This window comes from Papio anubis, chromosome 12 (assembly GCF_008728515.1).
Source record: "Papio anubis isolate 15944 chromosome 12, Panubis1.0, whole genome shotgun sequence".
NCBI classification, from domain to species: domain Eukaryota; kingdom Metazoa; phylum Chordata; class Mammalia; order Primates; family Cercopithecidae; genus Papio; species Papio anubis.
In genome coordinates, this window is record NC_044987.1 from 95,878,421 (window position 1) to 95,900,264 (window position 21,844).

The window sequence follows — 21,844 nt, forward strand, 5'->3', positions numbered from 1 at the left end:
TGAGACCTTGTCTCAAGGAACAAACAAACAGACAAACAAACCCAAAACTATGACATAGTATGGGCTAAATAAATGTTACCAATACTGTATGTCCTACTTTCTGGCTGCCAATATTCATTAAAAATGCTTCTTTTTTTAAAGAAGAATTTATCCTTGGTTCTCAGGTTCTGTCAACCCCCTTTTAAAAAGATTGTATTTTGAAATACTTAAGACATAAAAAGAACACAAACATCTGTGTGCTCACCACTCAGCTTTAAAAAATAAAACATTGCCAGCCTTTGTGTATCGCTCCCTAGAAGCTCCTCTTATAAAATTAAATCTCTCATGGGATGGAAGAAAAGATCATTACATGAAATTGAGAGCTGGAGAAAAGGAAGAGCAAGAGAATCAGAGTTCCCTCCACTTCTTCATGTGAGCTCTGGGGCAGGTTACATAACCTCCATGAACTGCAATGACCAAAAACGGTAAAAAAGGGGATAATGTCTACCTTACCAGGCTTTTGTCAGGATAAAATAATAAAAATCTATTGTGAGAGACCCCAGCACTAGCCTTTCAAAAAGATTAGGTGTTCTGTGTATGTTTCTTTACGTCGTTTTCATAAGTGCCTTCAAGGGGCCTTTTCCTACGTCTTCAAATCCAATTTATTCAATATAGGAGAGAGTTTTAGTGCTCATCCATGCCTTGGGCACACAGGAAACTTACAAATACCATTTCCCTTTGCAATCAGGCAGGGCCACGTGATTAGTTCTGGCCTGTGCGCTATGAGGAGAAGGATGCATATCATTCCTAGGTCAAAGCGTTTTATTTTCATTGCAAGACTCTTTTCCCCGTGTGCAACCAAGAAGCAAAGGGCAGCTACAAGAGGGAAGAGATGGATCACACAGTTGATGTATAAGGGCAGTTGCCTTGGAAAGTCAACCCACCTGCATTGGACTTACATGAGCAAGAAAACAAACGCCTGTTATTTTAAGCCGTTGAGATATTGGGATTGTCTTTTCTGCTGCATAGCTAAGCCTACTTTATGCACAGTTCTTTCTTGAAGTCTTTCCTGATACTAGAAATAAGAAAGCCAAAGTTCTACTCCTGCTTCTGCCTCTCACTGGAATTGGGACCTGGTCAGATGTCCTTATCTATAGAGTTTAATGAAATCTATCCTGTCTTCTTTTCAGAGCTGTTATGAGTTCAAGTGAGGTCACATGGAAAGATACCTTGCAAACTAGGAAGTCCTACAGAGATGGAAAGAGTTGACTATTCCTATTAGTAAGGTTACCTATATACAGCAACCACAATGATCAGGTTTCCTGAAAAGCTGCTATTAGGTTGGTGCAAAAATAATTGTGGTCTTTGCTTTTACTTTGAATGGAAAAAATGCCGATTACTTTTGTATCAACCTAATAATTTAAAATATTTTGTCCAGTTGTCCTTATAAGTAAATCAAATGCGAATAAACATATAGTCTCCATATCTTCTATAGTTTCAATGCATCCCCTAAATTTCATGTGTTGGGAACTCGATCTCCAATGTGGTGGTTTTGGGAGCTGGGACCTAATGAAAGGTATTTGGGTCATGGAAGGACACTCTTCATGAATGGATCAATGGCATTATTATGCGAGTGAATTCGTTATTCTGGGATAGTTTCCTTATAGAGGGACAGGTTTGGTCCAGCCCCGTCTTTCTCTCCATCTCTTTCTTTCACTCTTGCCTTCTTTTTGCCCTTCCACCATAGGATGACACCACAAGAAGGCTCTTACAAGATACCAGCCACTTGAGTTTGGACTTCCCAGCCTCCAGAACTAAGCCAGTAAATTTCTGTTCATTATAAATTACCCAGTCAGTGTTATGCTGTTATAGCAGCGCAAATTGAACTAAGACAATATCATTCCTGGGTTGCTGTTTCTCACATCCTGTTTGAAAAATGAAATAGGATATACTTTTACACAGCTGAGGGTAGAGTTGGGAAGGTAAAACTTCCCCAAACATTTGGAAATAAGATGGCTCCCTATGAGTTGAGTTATAAAATTATGACACAATTCATTAGCTCAAAATAAACTTATTGAACAACCATTATAAGTGTGTGTGGCAGCCTGCCTTGAAGATGGTATTTATGCCCATGTGTAGTTTGCATACATAGGGCTGCCTCATGTAACAGTATATTTGTCTGTTCTCACACAACTGATAAAGACATACCTGAGACTGGGTAATTTATAAAGTAAAAGAGGTTTAATGGACTCACAGTTCCACATGACTGGGGAAGCCTCACAATCATGGTGGAAGGCAAAAGGCACGTCTTACATGGCAGCAGACAAGAGAGAGAATGAGATCTAAGCGAAAGGGGTTTCCCTTTATAAAACCATCAGATCTCGTGACACTTATTCACTACTACAAGAGCAGTATGGGGGAAATTGTCCCCATGATTCAATTATCTCCCACTGGGTCCCTCCCACCAAACATGGAAATTAGGGGAGCTACAATTCAAGATGAGATTTGGGTGGGGACACAACCAAACCATATCAACAGGATATTGTGGAAATGACAGAATATTCCTCCCTAGACTGGGCTGTAGAAGACATTGCAACTTCTGTCTTACTCTCTCTTATTTGCTATGAGGGAAACCCCTGCCCTGTCCTGAGGTTTAGTAGCCCTTTAGAAAGGCTACTGAGCAACTGAGCCCTCTTGTCAATATCCCGACAATTGTGGAGGCTTTCTGCCAAAGCCTCATGAGTGAGTCATCCCAGAAGTGGGTCTTCCAGCCCCAGTCAAGCCATCAGATGACATCTTGACTGCAGTCTCATGAGAGACCCTAAGCTGGAACCTACAAAAACTGTAATATAGTAAATGTTGTCTTAAGCTCTAAATTTTGGGTAATTTGGTACACAGCAATAGATAATTAATAGAACGTGTTAGGCACTGTTCTTAGCCCAGGAGATACAGCAGTGCAGCAGTCCCCAAACATTTTGGAACCAGGGACTGGATTTATGGAAGACAGTTTTTCTACTGACCAGTGTGGGGCAGGGAGATGGTTTTAGGTTGATTCAAGTGCATTACATTTATTGTTCACTTTATTTCTATTATCATTACATTGTACTATATAATGAAATAATAATACAACTCACCATAGTGTAGAATCAGTGGCATTTCTGAGTTTGTTTTCCTGCAACTAGACAGTCCCATCTGGGGGTGATGAGAGACAGTGACAGATCATCAGGCATTACATTCTCATAAGGAGTGTGCAACCTAGATCCCTCACATGTGCAGTTCACAAAAGGGTTTGTGCTCTTATGAGAATCTAATGCCACAGCTCATCTGGCAGGAGGTGGAGCTCAGGCAGTAATGTGTGGATGGGGAGCGGCTGTAAATACAGATGCAGCTTTACTCCCTCACTCACCACTCATCTGTGAAGGAGAGATTTAAACTAAAAACCTGAGTGATGGTTTCTGCATGCAAAGATCTTTAAGCAGAGTGGTCCATGTGGAGGGAACACCTGTTGCAAAGGCCCTAAAGCTAAAATAAGCTACATTTATAATATAGGGCCTTAAAGTCAGTGTGGTTGAGGCAGGGAGAAGGAACTAAAGCAGCAGGTTTTAGATCAGAGTGGGCATACTCCTGAGGGGACACAAAACTTTCCAGAGGGTGCCCGGCTAGTTTTAAGGAGGTGACACGCAACCTAGAGAGACTGTGTGTTCAGAGAAGAAATGCAACCTGGTACATGCAATCTGGACAAAAACACCTGAGAATCAGAATCTTTCTTGTGCCAGAAGCAAGAATAAGAACTTAGATACGCTAACCTTTTATGAAAGTATAGACCGAGAAAGAATGAGTTAATTAAAAGGGGAAAGAGGAATTAGATATGATGGGACCTAGGCAAGGTCAGAGATCCAGCGTGACGGCTGTTTGGAAGAGGAGGTGCACTGCATCAAAATCTCCCCCTGGTTGCCCATTTTCAAAGGCAGGCATTTTGGAGATGGCCTGATGTCATAATCTTTGAATTGTTAAATGATTTTACAATTGCTAACAGCAGCTAAATGAAGCCAAAGGAGCACATGAAGGGATATTTCTGAATACAGGATTCTGGCCTTAAAATACACTCCAAGTGTCCTAAGTTTCTCGTCAGCCCCCACAGTTCCACCCTCTTCTCCATCCTCCCCATTACCCTACTCCATCAACATGAGGGAAAATGCTTAAAGCAGGGGAGGGAGGAGGTGTTAAGAAGTGGAGGGGCAGGGCAGTGGGAGGGGGAGACAAAGAGGGAAGGGAAGGTGTGTGGACATGTGGATGTGTGCAGGGAGGTCCCCGGGGAGACTGCACACAGTAATGGCAGGCTTTGGAGATGCACCTTTGGTTGTCGACTGTCCAGGCTAGAAGCAGAGCCTGAGCCACCAGGAGGCAGAAGTTTAGTTTTAGAAATCACATTGAAACCTACAAAAGTTCTCCAAATTTTCCAAGACAATGAGTTTTCCTTGGTAAAGCCCATCTACTAGCAAGGAGTACAAATATGTGCCCTCCTTCTCCATTGTCTTTCCCAAATCCCAATCAAAAATGTAAGCTTTTTTGTAGCCACACTCATTTTTCCTGCTCTTGGATAAAGGAATAAGTCTATTTATTTCTTAATTTTGAAGAAAGGGGACTGTGGGCACATATCCACTGCCTTGGAGTCAATTTTGTTCTGAATTTTTCCACTGTTCATCAAGCAGTCGTTGAGATGATAAATTGGCCCAATTAACTGCTTTCCTTGGGGGGAAAAATGTACCAGCTAGAGGATGTAAGTATACGATCTACTTGTGAATTATAGTTTTAATGCAAATGAATTGCTTTTGTCTGATTTGCATATATGTTTCTTGTGAGCCGAGTTAGTGCCCAGGCACATGGTGTGGTAAAAATCTGTGTTTTGTTTGTTTGTTTGTTTGTTTGTTTTTCTGAGATGGAGTCTCACTCTGTCGCCCAGGCTGGAGTGCAGTGGCATGATCTTGGCTCACTGCAAGCTCCGCCTCACGGGTTCACAGCATTCTCCTGCCTCAGCCTCTGGAGTAGCTGGGACTGCAGGTGCCCACCACCACACCCAGATAATTTTTTGTATTTTTAGTGGAGACGGGGTTTCACCATGTTAGCCAGGATGGTCTCAATCTCCTGACCTCGTGATTCGCCCGCCTTGGCCTCCCAAAGTGCTGGGATTACAGGCATGAGCCACCGCGCCCAGCCGGTAAAATCAGTTTTTGAACTGAGCTAAAGGTCAGATTAATTCACCAAAGTAAATGATACCTTATGAATTCTCTTTGTACCTTCCCTTCTGGACACATTTTTAAAAATTACTAAAATCACCCAAAACCTGAAATAAAGCAAAAGGATGCCTACATGTCCTTTCAATATCATTGCTTAACATGTTCACCTAATAAATATTTATCTATGTTGGAGCATGTGCCTCTGTTTGACTTTGCTACTTACTACTGGAATTACAGGTGTGAACCACCGCACCTGGCCCAAAAACATATATTTAAGCTTTTAGTTTAATCTGCATTTTGAAACAGCTGGAGATTTATTGTTTAGGAAGTGTCTGAATTTAAAAGCCTGGTTTGTGTATATTGCTGATGGCTGCTAGGTGTGGAGACTCTCGCAGCAGCAGCAAAACAGAGAATCTGAGGCAGGACAGGAGGAAGCGTCCCAAACTGAGGTTTGAACTTGGTGAGAAAAACAGGATATTTATTTCCAGTGTTCCTGATTTGAATTTGTGATATGATTTCCCAAAAAGGACACTAAATTACGATTAGTTTTCTTGAATTGCCCGCAATGTAGTTGAAATAATGTCTTCTATGCAACAGTATTATTTTCAATAATTGCATATTTTCATTGCAAACATATTTTAGATACAATATGAACCAAATTGTCTCTTGTGATGCTGACTGGAAAACTAATCCCAATTTATAACATTGTTTCTATGAAAGAATGTATATTTTGTTCCAAACAACTAAATGCAAATGTTTTGGGGTGGGGGGAATATACACATTTTTTAGAGTAGAATCAGCCTACAATGAGGTTTATTAAAATGACAAAATTAGGTAAATTACAAATGGCTTTAGTATAGAAGGAAAGGGAAGGTTTGTGTAAGTGTGTGTGTGTTTGAGTGTGTTTTGTTAATGCTATCATACCTTTTAGTTTTCTATCACATATAGTAGGACACACATTCCAGACTCCTGCAGTCTTTGCCCACGTTTGCCTCTCTCATATGGTGTCCTTGTTAATACCTTGTGATTATTAAGAATAAAATAACTTTCAATTTCAAATTGAACTTGCAGAATGCATCCACCAAAAAGTCACTTTCATCCCAATTCCTGCCAGAACAAAACAGATTTCTTCGTGGATTTACTAAGTAGAACATTGCTTTAACAAACAACATGAGAGTGTTTGCTTTCTTATAACCAAGTAATGTTCATGTTCCAAATGAGCTAATGCTACTACTTTCCTGAAGGAGATTCTGTAGGGGATATCAACTATGTTAAATAAATAATGACTTTTGAAGATTTGAAATATGCCCATTGGAAGATTTCTAAAATGGTTATTTGAGGGTGATAATGGTGGTAATTTTTTCTTAAGGCATTTATTAAGGATCATTTACATTTTTTTTGTTTGTTTGTTTTCTGCATCAGTAAGGTAGGGATATAAAGGGTCAATATTAGAAATCAATGGGCAAGAAGGAATTTTAGCCATGACCAGACAAGTGTGTTTTCTGATAGGAAATCCCTCAAAACTAAGGTAGGGAAGTGCCAAAAATCATATTCCAGGGAGGAAATAAAATATTAGAAATTGGAACACAGTTGGAAACTGAAATTCAACAGCTTTAGTTGCATTACCCTTAAAGTCACTTATGTTTATTTCAAACACATTATGCATTTTTATTTGTGATCAAATGTTTCAGGATAATATTAAAGAATATACAGTTTCCTATCTGTACAACTGCACTTAAAATAAATTAACTATTCCTCTAAGGTTGAACATTAGGTTATTTCTTCTGCCTTTGCATTTATAATGTGCGAATGAACTTTTTTGCATGAATCTTTGTCAGCATTTTAAATTATGACTGTAAGAAGGATTCCTTCAAGGGAAATTGGTAGGCCAAAGGCTGTGAATATTTATGACTCCTGTTACAACTGACTTCTCAGAAAGGTATCAATTTGTGTTCCATCTGGCTCTTGGTATCATCCTGTTTATTCTCTCCAGGATTCTGAGATTGAGTATTGTCTTAAAAACCAAATGAACATAACCCCTCCACGTTCTCCCACCAACCCACACCCACAACTTTAAAAAGAAATTCAAATTCACAGATAAGAGAAAATAGTCATGTTACAGAAGATTATTAAATAAAAAGTAAAAACATCCGCCTTACCATTTTGAAACTCGGCTCTACTTTCTGAAATAGCCACTGTGATTGGAATTTAAATTTAAATTGATTACCAGTTTTAAAATTTAAAACATAGTCTTGCTGTTTATATAAGAACTACATTGGGAAAGGAAGGAAGAGCTTACCTGCCAGGACTTGAAAACCACTACCCCACAGTTCCTAAATTCATCAACATTGCAAGCTTTCTTTTGACAGGAGTGCAATCGAAAGCCACTTCAAAGAATCACCTTGTTTTCTTGCTGACATTGCAGTGGGGAAGATGAGACCCAAGGACATTCAGCCAAGAGGGAAATGTGAATCATATGTTCACAAACTGGAAAAAGGCTATTTATTATTGTTATTATTATTATTTTTTTAGATGAAGTCTTGCTCTGTTGCCCAGGCTGGAGTGCAGTGGCATGATCTTGGCTCATTGCAACCTCCCTCTCCTGGGTTCCAGTGATTCTCCTGTCTCAGCCTCCCGAGTAGCTGGGACTACAGGCGCGTGCCACCAGGCCCAGCTAATTTTTTGTATTTTGTTGTTGTTGTTGTTGTTGAGACGGAGTCTGGCTCTATCACCCAGGCTGGAGTGCAGTAGCCGGATCTCAGCTCACTGCAAGCTCCGCCTCCCGGGTTTACGCCATTCTCCTGCCTCAGCCTCCCGAGTAGCTGGGACTACAGCCGCCCGCCACCACGCCCTGCTAGTTTTTTGTATTTTTTTAGTACAGACGGGGTTTCACTGTGTTAGCCAGGATGGCCTCGATCTCCTGACCTCGTGATCCACCCGTCTTGGCCTCCCAAAGTGCTGGGATTACAGGCATGAGGCATGGCGCCTGGCTGAAAAAGGCTATTCAAATGTAGTGATAACATGTATTTGAAAAGGTTACAGTATCTATCCAGTAAAACATATCAGATATATAAAAGGGTTACAAACGTTATCTAAGAAAGTAAAACATTAGTGTTGTGAAAAGGAATTGCTGTGTTTGTCCAGGCCAGTGAGACATTAAAGATTACTTTGTTAGTTGAGATCTTAACTCTTAAAATATGGGACAAAGTTTATCACTATTGGTTATGGAGGCTGCTTTCCTTTCCTTCTTTCCTCCCACTTCCCTTTCTCCAGTTTATAATTTCTCAATGGTTTGAGAGTAAGGGGCAGGCATTGTTACATGTTATCCTTAAATATTTCATTATACTAATGGTATGGTTTGGCTCTGTGTCCCCACCCAAATCTCATCTTTTTTTTTTTTTTTTTGGAATTGGAGTTTTGCTCTGTTTGCCCAGGCTAGAGTGCCATGGCATGATCTCGGCTCACTGCAACCTCCGCCTCCCAGGTTCAAGTGATTCCCCTGTCTCAGTCTCCTGAGTAGCTGGGACTATAGGCGCGTGCCACCACGCCCAGCTAATTTTGCATTTTTGATAGAGATAGGGTTTCTCCATGTTGGTCAGGCTGGTCTCGAACTCCTGACCTCACGTGATCCATCCTCCTCGGCCTCCCAAAGTGCTGGGATTACAGGCTTGAGCCACTGCTCGGCCCAAATCTCATCTTTTAGCTCCCACAATTTCCCCGTGTTGTGGGAGGGACCCAGTGAAAGATGATTGAGTCATGAGGGCAAGTCTTTCCTGTGCTGTTCTCATGATAGTGAATGAGTCTCATGAGATCTGATGATTTTAAAAACGGGAGTCTCCCTGCCCAAACTCTCTTTTGTTGTCTGCTGCCATGTGTCTTTCACCTTCCACCATGATTGTGAGGCTTCCCCAGCTATGTGGAACTGTGAGTCCAATAAACCTCCTTCTTTTGTAAATTGCTCAGTCTCAGGTATGCCTTTATCAGCAGGGCTCAGAAGAAGACAGGAAAATGTGGGAAAGTTTGGAACTTCCTAGACACTTGTTCAATGGCTTTGACTGAAATGCTGATAACGATATGGACAATGTAATCCAGTCTGAGATGGTATCAGATGGAGATGAGGAACTCACTGGGAACTGGAGCAAAGGTGACTCTTGTTATGTTTTAGCAAAAAAACTGGATGCATTTTGTCCCTGCCCTAGAGATTTGTAGAACTTTGAACTTGAGAGAGATGATTTAGGGTCTCTGGTGGAAGAAATTTCTAAGCAGCAAAGAATTCAAGAGGTGACTTGGGTACTGTTAAAGGCATTCAGTTTTATAAGGGAAGTGGGCCGGGTGCAGTGGCTCATGCCTGTAATCCCAGCACTTTGGGAGGCCAAGGCAGGTGGATCACAAGGTCAGGAGTTCAAGACCAGCCTGGCCAAGATGGTGAAACCCCATCTCTACTAAAAATACAAAAAAATTAGCCAGGCGTGGTGGCACGTGCCTGTAATCCCAGCTACTCCGAAGGCTGAGGCAGATAATTGCTTAAACCTGGAGGGGCGGAGGTTGCAGTGAGCTGAGATGACGCCACCGCACTCCAGCCTGGGTGACAGAGAGAGACTCCATTTCAAAAAAGAAAAAAATAAGGGAAGTGGAGCATAAAATCTTGGAAATTTGCTGCCTGACAGTGAAATAGAAAAGAAAATCCCGTTTTCTGAGGAGAAATTTAAGCCAGCGGCAGAAATTTGCATAAGTAATGAGGAGCCGAATGTTAATCCCCAAGACAATGGAAAAAGTGTCTCCAGGGCGTGTCAGAGGTCTTCATGGCAGCCTCTCCCATCACAGGCCCAGAGGCCTAGGAGGAAAAAGTGGTTTTGTGGGCCTGGCCCAGGGTTCCTGTGCTGTGTGCTGTCTTGGGACTTGGTGCCCTGTGTCCCAGCTGCTCCAGCCATGACTAAAAGGGTCCAAGGTATGGTTCAGGCCATGGCTTCAGAGGGTGCAAGCCCCAAGCCTTGGCAGCTTCCATGTGATGTTGAGCCTGCGAGTGCACAGAAGTCACGAACTGAGGTTGGGGAACCTCTGCTTAGATTTCAGAAAGAAGTATGGAAACTCCTGGATACCCCGGCAGAAGTTTGTTGCAGAGGTGGGGCCCTCATGGAGAACTTCTGCTAGGGAAGTGTGGAAAGGCAATGTGGGGTCAGAGCCCCCACATAGAGTTCCTACTGGGGCTCTGCCTAGTGGAGCTGTGAGAAGAGGGCCACCATCCTCCAGACCCCAGAATGGTAGATCTACTGACAGTTTGCACTGTTTGCCTGGAAAAGCTGCAGACATTCAACACCAGCCTGTGAAAGCAACTGGGAGGGAGGCTGTACCCTGCAAAGCCACAGGGGTGGAGCTTCCTAAGACCATGAGTACCCACCTCTTGCATCAGTGTAACTTGGATGTGAGACATGGAGACAAAGGAGATCATTTTGGAGCTTTAAGATTTAACTGCCCTGCTGGATTTTGGATTTGCATGAGCCCTTTAGCCCTTTGGTTTTGGCCAATTTCTCCCATTTAGAACAAGTGTATTTACCTAATGCCTGTACCCTCATTGTACCTAGGAAGTAACTAACTTGTTTTTGATTTTATAGGCTCATGGGTAAAGGGACTTGTTTTGTCTCAGATGAGACTTTGGACTGTGAACTTTTGAGTTAATGCTGAAATGAGCTGAGACTTAGGGGGACTGTTAGGAAGGCATGATAGGTTTTGAAATGTGAAGATATGAGATTTGAGAGGGGCTGGGGTGGAATGATATGATTTGGCTCTGTGTCCTTACCCAAACCTCATCTTGTAGCTCTCATAATTCCCACGTGTTGTGGGAGGGACCTGGTGGGAGATGATTGAATCATGGGGGTGAGTCTTTCTTTTTCTGTTCTTATAAGAGTGAATGGGTCTCATAAGATCTGATGGTTTTAAAAATAGGAGTTTCCCTGCACAAGCTCTCTCTTTGCCTGCTGCCATCCACATAAGATGTGACTTGCTCCTCCTTGCTTTCCAGCATGATTGTGAGGCCTACCCAGCCATGTGGAACTGTAAGTCCAATAAACCTCTTTCTTTCATAAATTGCCCAATCTCGGGTATGTCTTTATTAGCAGTGTGAAATGGACTAATACAACTAAGAACAAGGAGCGTTTTCTATATAACCATAATATAATTATCACACTTGAAAACTTAACTTATATAATAAACATTATCCAATACACACCCATATTTACATTTGTGCAAATGTACTTCAAATATCCTTTAGAGATGGATGTTTGGCTTAGGCTTCCATCCAGGATCCAGTCCAAGTTCACAATTGCATTTGCTGGCCATTGCATAGTATTTTTTTTTTAAATACACTTTCAATTTTGAGATCATTGTAAATTTACATGCAATTGTAAGGTATAAGAGAGAAATTTCATTTACCCTTTACTCAGTTTCTACCAACGGTAACACCCTGCAAAACTGTAGGCTAATATGACAATATCTTGACATTCGTATAGTCAAGTTATAGAATATTTCTGCTATCACCAGGATCCATCTATTATGTTGCCCTTTTCTACCACACACATTCTCTCCTCCTCTATCCACCTTTATACTCCCCAAACTACTAATCTGTTCTCTATTTCTATAATTTTATCATTTCAAGAATTTTATATGAATGGAATAATATAGTGTGTAGATTTTTGGATTGGGGTTGGCTATGAACATTCCTGTGACAGGTTTTTGTGTGAACATAAATTTTCATTTTTCTGAGCTAAATCCAGGAGTGTAATTACTGAGTCATGGTACTTGCATTTTAGCTTTGGGGGAGAGGGGAGGAATAGCATTAGGACATATAACTGATGTAAATGATGAGTTAATGGGTGCAGCACACCAACATGGCACATATATACATACGTAACAAATCTGCACATTGTGCACATGTACCCTAGAACTTAAAGTATAATTAAAAAAAAAAAAAAAAAAAGAAATGGCAAAATAGGTATTTAGAGTGTCTCTACCATGAGACATTCCCACCAGCAATGTATGAGTGATTTAGCTTTTATTTTGGGCATCCTGATAAATGTGTAATTATATCGCAATGTGGTGTGTGCTGTTTTTTTTTTGTTTTTTTGTTTTGTTTTGTTTTTTTACAAGATCTCACTCTCTTGCCCAGGCTGGAATGCAATGATGCGATCAGTGCTCACTGCAGCCTCCACCTTCCCTGGCTCAGGTGATCCTCCCACCTAAGCCTCCCAAGTAGCTGGGAATACACACACACACCACAACACCTGGCTATTTTTTGTAATTTTTGTAGAGACGCGGTCTCACTATGCTTCCAGAGTTGGCCTCAAACTCCTGGGTTCAAGCGATCCACCCACCTCGGCCTTCCAAAGTGCTGAGGATTACAGGTATGACCCACCACACCTGGCCTCAATGTAGTTTTAATTTGCTTTTTCCTAATGGTAAAAACATGTAACATATTTTCATGTACTTCTTTGCCATCCGTATATTCTATTTGGCAAAAAGGTCTTTTCGTATCATTTGCCCATTTTCTAATTGGATTGTTAGTCTTTTTTACTGTGATTCATTTTGAGTTTTTGTACATAAGAGATGAGACTTATGTCAAGTATTATTCTTCCTTCCTTATTTCTTTCTTTTCTTCCTTCCTTCCTTCTCTTTCCTTCCTTGTTCTTTTTTCCCTTTCTTTCCTTTCTCCCTACATCCCTTCCCTTCTTCCTGTCTCTTTTTTTCCTTCTTTTTTTTGTGATATTCAATTGCTCTAGTACCATTTGTTTCAAAGGCTATTTTTTCTCTATTGAATTGTTTTTGCACTATTGTCAAAAAAAAATTGGGTGTACTTATGTGGGTCTATTTCTGGTTTCTCAATTTTTTTCATTGATTTTTATGTCTATCCCTCCACCAATGCTACAAAGTTGTGATTACTGTAGCTATATAATAAGTCTCGAAGTCAGGTAGATAAATTCTTCCTACTTTAGATTTTTAAAATTCCCTAAGCTCTTTTAGTTCATTTACCTTCCATATAAATTTTAGAATAATATTGGAAATCTCAAAAAATTCTTACTGGTATTTTGATGAGAATTGTGTTAGACTTGTGTATTAATTTGGGGGAGAATTGATACTTTTACTATGTTGATTATTTCAGTCAATGAACATGGTGTGTCTCTATTTAGATCTTCTATGACTTCTTTCATCATCATTTTGTTGTTTTCAGAATGCAAGTCCTTTACATGTTTTGTACATGTTTTGTTAGATTTATAGCTAAGCTTTGTTTGAGCAATTTAAATGATATTGCAAAAATAAATAAATCATTTTCCAGTGTGCACATTTTCATTGCTAGTATATTGAAATACAATTTATATTTTTAGCGGTTATCTTATGTTGCTTTGCTAAACTCACATTTTTAATTCTAGCAGGGTTTTTTTTGGTGAATTCTGTGAGATAGATGGTCTACATAGACAATCATGTCATCTGCAAATAGAAGTGGTTTCATTTCATTGTGTTTTGTATCCTTTTCATTTCCTTTTCTTGCCTATTGTACTGGCTAGAACTTCTAGAACCATGTTATATAAGAACCTTGTAATTGTGATTTTCTTTTCAGAATTGTTAGAATGGTTGATTATATTGACTGGGTTTTGAATATTTAGCTAGTCTTGCATCCTTGAGATAAATGTTGTAAAATTCTTTTCATATATTATTGAATTCTATTTGTAAGTATTTTGTTAAGAATTTTTTTTTTAAGTTCTGGGGTACATGTGCACAACGTGCAGGTTTGTTACATAGGTATACATGTGCCATGTTGGTTTGCTGCACCCATCCACTCATCAATTACATTAGGTATTTCTCCTAATGCTATCCCTCCCTGCTCCCCCCAACCCCCGACAGGCCCCAGTGTGGGATGTTCCCCTCCCTGTGTCCATGTGCTCTCATTATCCAACTGCCACTTATGAGTGAGAACATGTGGTGTTTGGTTTTCTGTCCTTGTGATAGTTTGCTGAGAATGATGGTTTCCAGCTTCAGGAGGACATGAACTCATGCTTTTTTATGGCTGCATAGTATTCCATGGTGTATATGTGCCACATTTTCTTTATCCAGTATATCGCTGAGAGACATTTGGGTTGGTTTCAAGTCTTTGCTATTGTGAATAGTGCCACAATAAACCTATGTGTGCATGTGTCTTTATAGTACCATGATTTATAATCTTTGGGTATAGACCCAGTAATGGGATTGCTAGGTCAAATGGTATTTCTAGTTCTAGATCCTTGAGGAATTGCCACACTGTCTTCCACAATGGTTGAACTAATTTACAGTCCCACCAATAGTGTAAAAGCATTCCTATTTCTCCACATCCTCTCCAGCGTCTGTTGTTTCCTGACTTTTTAATGATTCCCATTCTAACTGGCGTGAGATGGTATCTCATTGTGGTTTTGATTTGCACTTCTCTAATGACCTGTGATGATGAGCATTTTTTCATGTGTCTGTTGGCTGCATAAATGTATTCTTTTAAGAAGTGTCTGTTCATATACTTTGCTCACTTTTTGATGGGGTTGTCTTTTATTTCTTGTAAATTTGTTTAAGTTCTTTGTAGATTCTGGATATTAGCCCTTTGTCAGATGGATAGATTGCAAACATTTTCTCCCATTCTGGAGGTTGCCTGTTCACTCTGATGATAGTTTCTTTTGGTGTGCAGAAGCTCTTTAGTTTAATTAGATCCCATTTGCTAATTTTGGCTTTTGTTACCATTGCTTTTTGTGTTTTGGTCATGAAGTCTTTGCCCATGCCTATGTCCTGAATGGTATTGCCTAGGTTTTCTTCTAGGGTTTTTATGGTTTTAGGTCTTATATTTAAGTCTCTAATCCATCTTGAATTAATTTTTGTAAAAGGTGTAAGGAAGGGGTCCAGTTTCAGTTTTCTGCATACCGCTAGCCAGTTTTTCCAACACCATTTATTAAATAGTGAATCCTTTCCCCATTTCTTGTTTTTGTCAGGTTTATCAAAAACTTGGTTGTAGATATGTGGTATCATTTCTGAGGGCTCTGTTCTGTTCCATTGGTCTATATATATATGTTTCGGTAACAGTACCAAGCTGTTTTGGTTACTGTAGCCTTTTAGTATAGTTTGAAGTCAGGTAGCATGATGACTCCAGCTTTGTTCTTTTTGTTGAGGATTGTGTTGGCTATGCGGGCTCTTTTTTGGTTCCATATGAAATTTAAGGTAGTTTTTTTACAATTCTGTGAAGAAAGTCAGTGGTAGCTTGGTGGGGTTAGCATTGAATCTATAAATTTCTTTGGGCTGTATGGCCATTTTCATGATATTGATTCTTCCTGTCCATGAGCATGGAATGTTTTTCCATTTGTTTGTGTCCTCTCTTATTTCATTGAGCAGTGGTTTGTAGTTTTCCTTGAAAAGATCCTTCACATCCTTTGTAAGTTGTATTCCTAGGTATTTTATTATCTTTGTAGCAATTGTGAATGGGAGTTCACTCATGATTTGTCTCTCTGTTTGTCTGTTATTAGTGTACAGGCATCCTTGTAATTTTTGCACATTGATTTTCTATCCTGAAACTTTGCTGAAGTTGTTTATCAGCTTAAGGAGATTTTGGGCTGAGACAATGGGGTTTTCTAAATGTACAATCATGTCATCTACAAAGAGACTTAGACTCCCACACAATAATAGTGGGAGACTTTAACACCCCACTGTCAGTATTAGACAGATGAATGAGACAGAAAATTAACAACGATATTCAGGACTTGAACTCAGCTCTGGACCAAGTGGACCTCATAAACATCTACAGAACTCTCCACCTCAAATCAACAGAATATACATTCTTCTCAACACCACATCACACTTATTCTAAAATTGACCACATTATTGGAAGTGAAACACTCCTCAGCAAATGTAAAAGAAATCATAAAAAAACTGTCTCTCAGACCACAGTACAATCAAATTAGAACTCAGGATTAAGAAACTCACTCAAAACCCCACAACTACATAGAAACTGAACAACCTGCTCCTGAATGACTCCTGGGTAAATAACGAAATGAAGGCGGACATAAAGATGTTCTTTGAAACCAATGAGAACAAAGACACAACATACCAGAATCTCTGGGACACATTTAAAGCAGTGTGTAGAGGGAAATTTATAGCACTAAGTGGCCACTAGAGAAAGCAGGAATGATCTAAAGTTGACACCCTAACATCACAATTAAAAGAACTAGAGAAACAAGAGCAAACCAATTCAAAAGCTAGCAGAAGACAAGAAATAACTAAGATCAGAGCAGAACTGAAGGAGATAGAGACACAAAAAATCCTTCAAAAAAATCAATGAATCCAGGAGCTGTTTTCTGAAAAGATCAACAAAATATCCCACTAGCAGGACTAATAATGAAGAAAAGAGAGAAGAATCAAATAGACACAATAAAAAATGAAAAGGGGATATCACCATCGATCCACAGAAATACAAACTACCATCAGAGAATATTATAACCACCTCTACACAAGTGAACTAGAAAATCTAGAAGAAATGGATAAATTCCTGGACACATACACCCTCCCAAGACTAAACTAGGAAGAAGTCGAATCTCTGTATAGACCAATAACAGGTTCTGAAATTGAGGCAATAATTAATATCCTATCAACCAAAAAAAGTCCAGGACCGGACAGATTCACAGCAGAATTCTACCAGAGGTACATAGAAGAGCTGGTACTATTCCTTCTGAAACTATTCCAATCAATAGAAAAAGAGGGAATCCTCCGTAACTCATTTTATGAGGCCAGCATCATTCTGATACCAAAACCTGGCAGAGACACAATAAAAAAACAAAATTTTAGGCCAATATCCCTGATGAACATCAATGCAAACATCCTCAATAAAATACTGGCAAACCAAATCCAGCAGCACATCAAAAAGCTTATCCACCACAATCAAGTCGGCTTCATCCCTGGGATGCAAGGCTGGTTCAACATATGCAAATCAATAAATGTAATCCGTCACATAAACAGAACCAACGACAAAAACCACATGATTATCTTAATAGATGCAGAAAAGGCCTTTGACAAAATTCAACAGGACTTCATGCTAAAAACTCTCAATAAACTAGGTATCAGTGGAATGTATCTCATAATAATAAGAGCTATTTATGACAGACCCACAGCCAGTATCATACTGAATGGGCAAAAACTGGAAGCATTCCCTTTGAAAACTGGCACAAGACAGGGATGCCCTCTCTCACCACTCCTATTCAACATAGTGTTGGAAGTTCTGGCCGTGGCAATCAGGCAAGAGAAAGAAATAAAAGGCATTCAATTGAGAAAAGAGGAAGTCAAATTGTCTCTGTTTGCAGATGACATGATTGTATATTTAAGAATTTTTTATCTGTATTCAGGAAGGATATTGATCTAGAGTTTTCTTTATGTAATATCTTTATTTCATTTTGGTATAAGGTTAATATTGGCTTTACGGAATAAATTGGGAAGTTTTTTTTTTCTCTTATTTTCCAGAAAAGATTGTGTACAATTGATGTCAATTCCTAATTGACTATTTGGGTGAATTCTTCAGTGAAACCATTAGTTCTGGAGATTACGTTTCTTAAAGGTTTTTAAAATTGCAAATTCAGTTTCCTTAATAACTATACAACTACTTAAATTATTTATTTCATTTTGGGTTAACTGTGGCTGTTTATGTTTTTTGAGGAATTAGTCCATTTCATCTTAATTGTTAAATTTATATGTGTAGAGTTGTTTCTTATTATTCCCTTATTTTGCTTTTTAAATCTGCAGAGTCTATACTGCTATCCTTGTTTCATTCCTGATGTTGGTAACTTACTACTTCTGTTTTTCCTTTGTTCATCTTGCAAGATGTTGTGCAAATTGTGTCCATTTTATTGACATTTTCAAATAATGAGTCTTTGTTTTATTGATTTTCTGTGTAGGTATGCCTTTTCAATTTCATTAATTTCTGCTTCTCTTTTTATTACTTCTTTCCTTCTGCTTGCTTTGACTTTTTCTCTTCTTTCTGTAGGTTCTTGAAGAGCTTAAAATTTTGATTCGAGACTTTTTCTCTCTTCTAATATATGCATTTAGAGCTACAGATTTCCCTCTTATCACTGTTTTAGTTGTGTCCTATGAATTATAAGTTGTATTCTCATTTTCATTCAGTCTAATGTATTTTTAAAATTTCTTTGAAGTTTCTTCTTTGACCCACTGGTTATTTAGGAGTATGTTGTTTACTTTCAAAGTGTTTGGATTTTTTTTTCTAACTTTTTGTTATTGATTTCTAGTTCAACTTCATTTTAGTTGGAGAACACACTTGATATGCTTTGATTCTTTGAAATTTGTTGAGTTTTTAAATGGTTTTTCTTAATATATTTTCCTTAGGACCTTCAAAAGAATGTGTATTCTGCTGTTGTTGGACGGAGTGCTCTGTAAATGTTGATTAGTTCCTACTTGTTGATGGTGTTGTTGAGTTCTTCTTATATCCTTGCCAATTTTCTGTCTAGGTGTTATATCAACTGCTCAGAGAAAGGTGTTAAAGTCTCCAGCCATACTTGTGGATTTGTCTATTTCTCCTTTCAGTTTTTTTCAGTTTTGTTTCACGTAATTTTCAATACATTGTTTGGTGCATACACAGTTGGTTGGTACATACACATTTAGAATTGTACATCTTCTTGATAGATTAAGGATTTTTTTTTTGCATTATATAAGATCCTCTTTGGGTTTGGTAATTTTCTTTACTGTGCATCTATTTTATCTGCTATTAATAGAGCTACCTACTCTTGCTTTCTTTTGGTTAATGTTTACACGAAACATTTCCCATTATTTTACTTTCAACCTGTCCTTATTATTATATTTGAAGTGGGTTTCATATGGACAACATATAGTTGAATGTTTTTTAATCCACTCTGTCAATCTCTGTCTTGTAATTGGTATATTAAGACCATTTGCTTAATGTAATTATTGGTATGTTATGGCTTAGGTCTACTATTTTATTAGTTGTTTTATCTCTGTTTTTCATTTCTCTGTTTTCTTTTTTCTGTGAATTGCTTAAACATTCATTAGAATTCCATTTTGATTTTTAATATGGTGGTATGTCTTTTTGTATAGATTTTTAATGTTTTTGCTCTAGGCATTACATTATATATGTACACATATGATTTATATTAACAGTCTATACAGTCTACTGGTATGATTTTACTAATTTGAGTGTAATGTAGAAAACATACCTCCTTTACATTTCACCATCAAACATAATTTTGGTGATGCTTTCGCCATCAAACATAATTTTGGTGATGCTTTCGCTATCAAACATAATTTAGAAAATGCAAGAGGAGAAGGGAAGTCTATTATATTTACTGATATTTTAGTTACCATGTTTTTTTACTGATGATCCAAGATACTTAGTTATTTTCTTTCTGTTTAAAGAACTTCCTGTAGCCATTCAATAACCTTTTTCTTATCAAATGACATGAACTAGAAACTTTCAAAATATTATATACTTTATTGCAATGCAAATGAAAGTCTTGCTTCTTCTTTCTGACTTTAATGGAATGCTTGTAATGTTTTTTTCCATTTAGTGTGATGTTGAGTTTTAGATTGAGGAATGCTTACACATTTTTATCCACAAAATACCTTTTCATTTTCTTAATTCTCCATTTATCTCTCAGGAAAATAATGTGATTTCTAGGGCAGTTATATACAATTCTTTTTAAGATTATTTCTAGATATTTCATGTTTTTATTGCATTTATTAAAGAGATATATTCCCCAAATACATCTCCTTTTGAATTTCCTTTAAATATATAATTTTGAACAGAAAATCACTAGAAATATTGGGAAAAAATGGAAAGATACGGAGAAAAAACTGAAAGCTATTTTTAATATTCCAAACTAGAGATACTATGTGCTAATATTTTATGTCTGTCATTCTAGTCGATCTGGAATATTTTTATGTGTTTTGTGTGAAGTATTATATGTGTTAATTTTATGTTGATCATTTTAAAATATCTATATTTATATTTTACAAAAATGGTACCATATTAGTATATGATACACTCTTTCCGTCTAGCAATATATCATAAACACTTTTCTATTTTATTCAATAGCATAATTTTAATAACTTCATCTAGGACAGATGCTTTCCAGAAATTTGTCTCTAGTATAGAAATCCACCTTATCTGTGGTTTTGCTTTCTGTGGTTTCAATTATCCATGATTAACCATGGCCCAAAAATATTAAATAGAAAATTCCAGAAATAAACACTTTATAAATTTTAAAATGCACACTGTTCTGAGAAGTGTGATGAAATCTCACCTGGTCCCTTTGCCTAGCTTATTTGCTGCTGTATATGCTACCTGTCGTTTAGTCACTTAGCCAGCCATCTGTGTTATGAATTTAAAAGATCTCAAGAAGAAGAAAAGTAGGTACAGTACAATAAGATATTTTGAGAGAGAGGGAGAGAGAGACACACACAGAGAAAAAGAGAGACAATACATTTACATAACTTTTATTACAGTACATTGTTATAGTTCTATTTTATTATTAGTTAATCTCTTATTATGCCTAATTTATAAATTAAACTTTATCATAGGTATAAATGTATAGGGGAAAACTGCTGTATATATTTTGTTGTAAATGCAAGAAAGCTATTATAGTTGCAGGACAGTCTTCTGGGAGGTTGGAACAGCTTAATTCTTCCCTTTTTTTTCACTTGCAGTTCTCAAGAATAGCTGCAGAATGTGCTAGGAATGCAACATCCTGAGATAAGAAGGAACTGGCCAGAAAAACCTCGGTTCTGTTCTGATTCCCCATAGAAACAGGACGTCTTTCAACACTTAGGCCCAGCATGTGATGTGACCCCATAGTATAAAGCCAGAGGAGAGGGCGCTACTTTCTGGGGTCCCTCAGCTGCTGTGCTGGTTGAGTACTTGTAAATAAGATTCCATCTGTCTTGGGCAACTTTCCTGAGCCTTGCAAGATCAGCTTACAACGAATCCTCAGCTTATGTTGCCGTTGTTGCCAGTCTGTAAGTAATAAACCCAATTCACGTAACGGGTGTGTGCGTGTGTTCTGTCGAATTGGGCTGAGGCATATTGGTAAGCAGTGCACAGTGCACCTACTTAACATTCAGGGGCATTAATTTTATATACACTTTACTAAATTTTTATGAATTCAAAGACTTTTCAGTTTATTCATAAAATGTCTAAATAGGCAACCATATGGAAGAAGAATAATGATAATTTTGTTTCTTCCTTTTCATGGATTATTTTTTAGTTCTGTTTCGTATCATGATCTCAGCTAAAATGTTTAGACAATGTTGAATAATGGTGAATGTGTTTTGTTTCCTTTATCTTCCTCTGATTTTTAAATGGAGATGCCTCTATTCTTTCATTGTTAAGTAGTATTCTGGCTGATGGTTTGATTTGCGATAGTAATGCTTATTATTGACATTGAGATAAGCATCCTTCACTTTTGATTAAGGTGATCATATGTATGATATTAATTATATTAAATTATTTATTAGTTACTAGCGGATGTCCTAATATCCATCCAATCCTCCAGATAAAATTTCCACTTTTTAAAGTAATATTACTTTTTTCAGGTTTTGGTAAAGGCTTACACTTGATT

The 21,844-nt window shown here is 38.1% G+C and overlaps 1 protein-coding gene across 1 annotated transcript in view; it reads left to right on the forward strand.

Annotated features, from left to right (window-relative positions):
* Positions 1-21,380, forward strand: part of PRR5L (proline rich 5 like) — a 246,468-nt gene extending 225,088 nt beyond the window's left edge. The window contains exon 13 of the transcript XR_002517341.2: positions 20,934-21,380. The gene's annotated coding sequence lies outside the window, so the exon portion shown is untranslated. The remainder of the gene's footprint in view (positions 1-20,933) is intronic.
* The last annotated feature ends 464 nt before the right edge of the window (positions 21,381-21,844 follow it).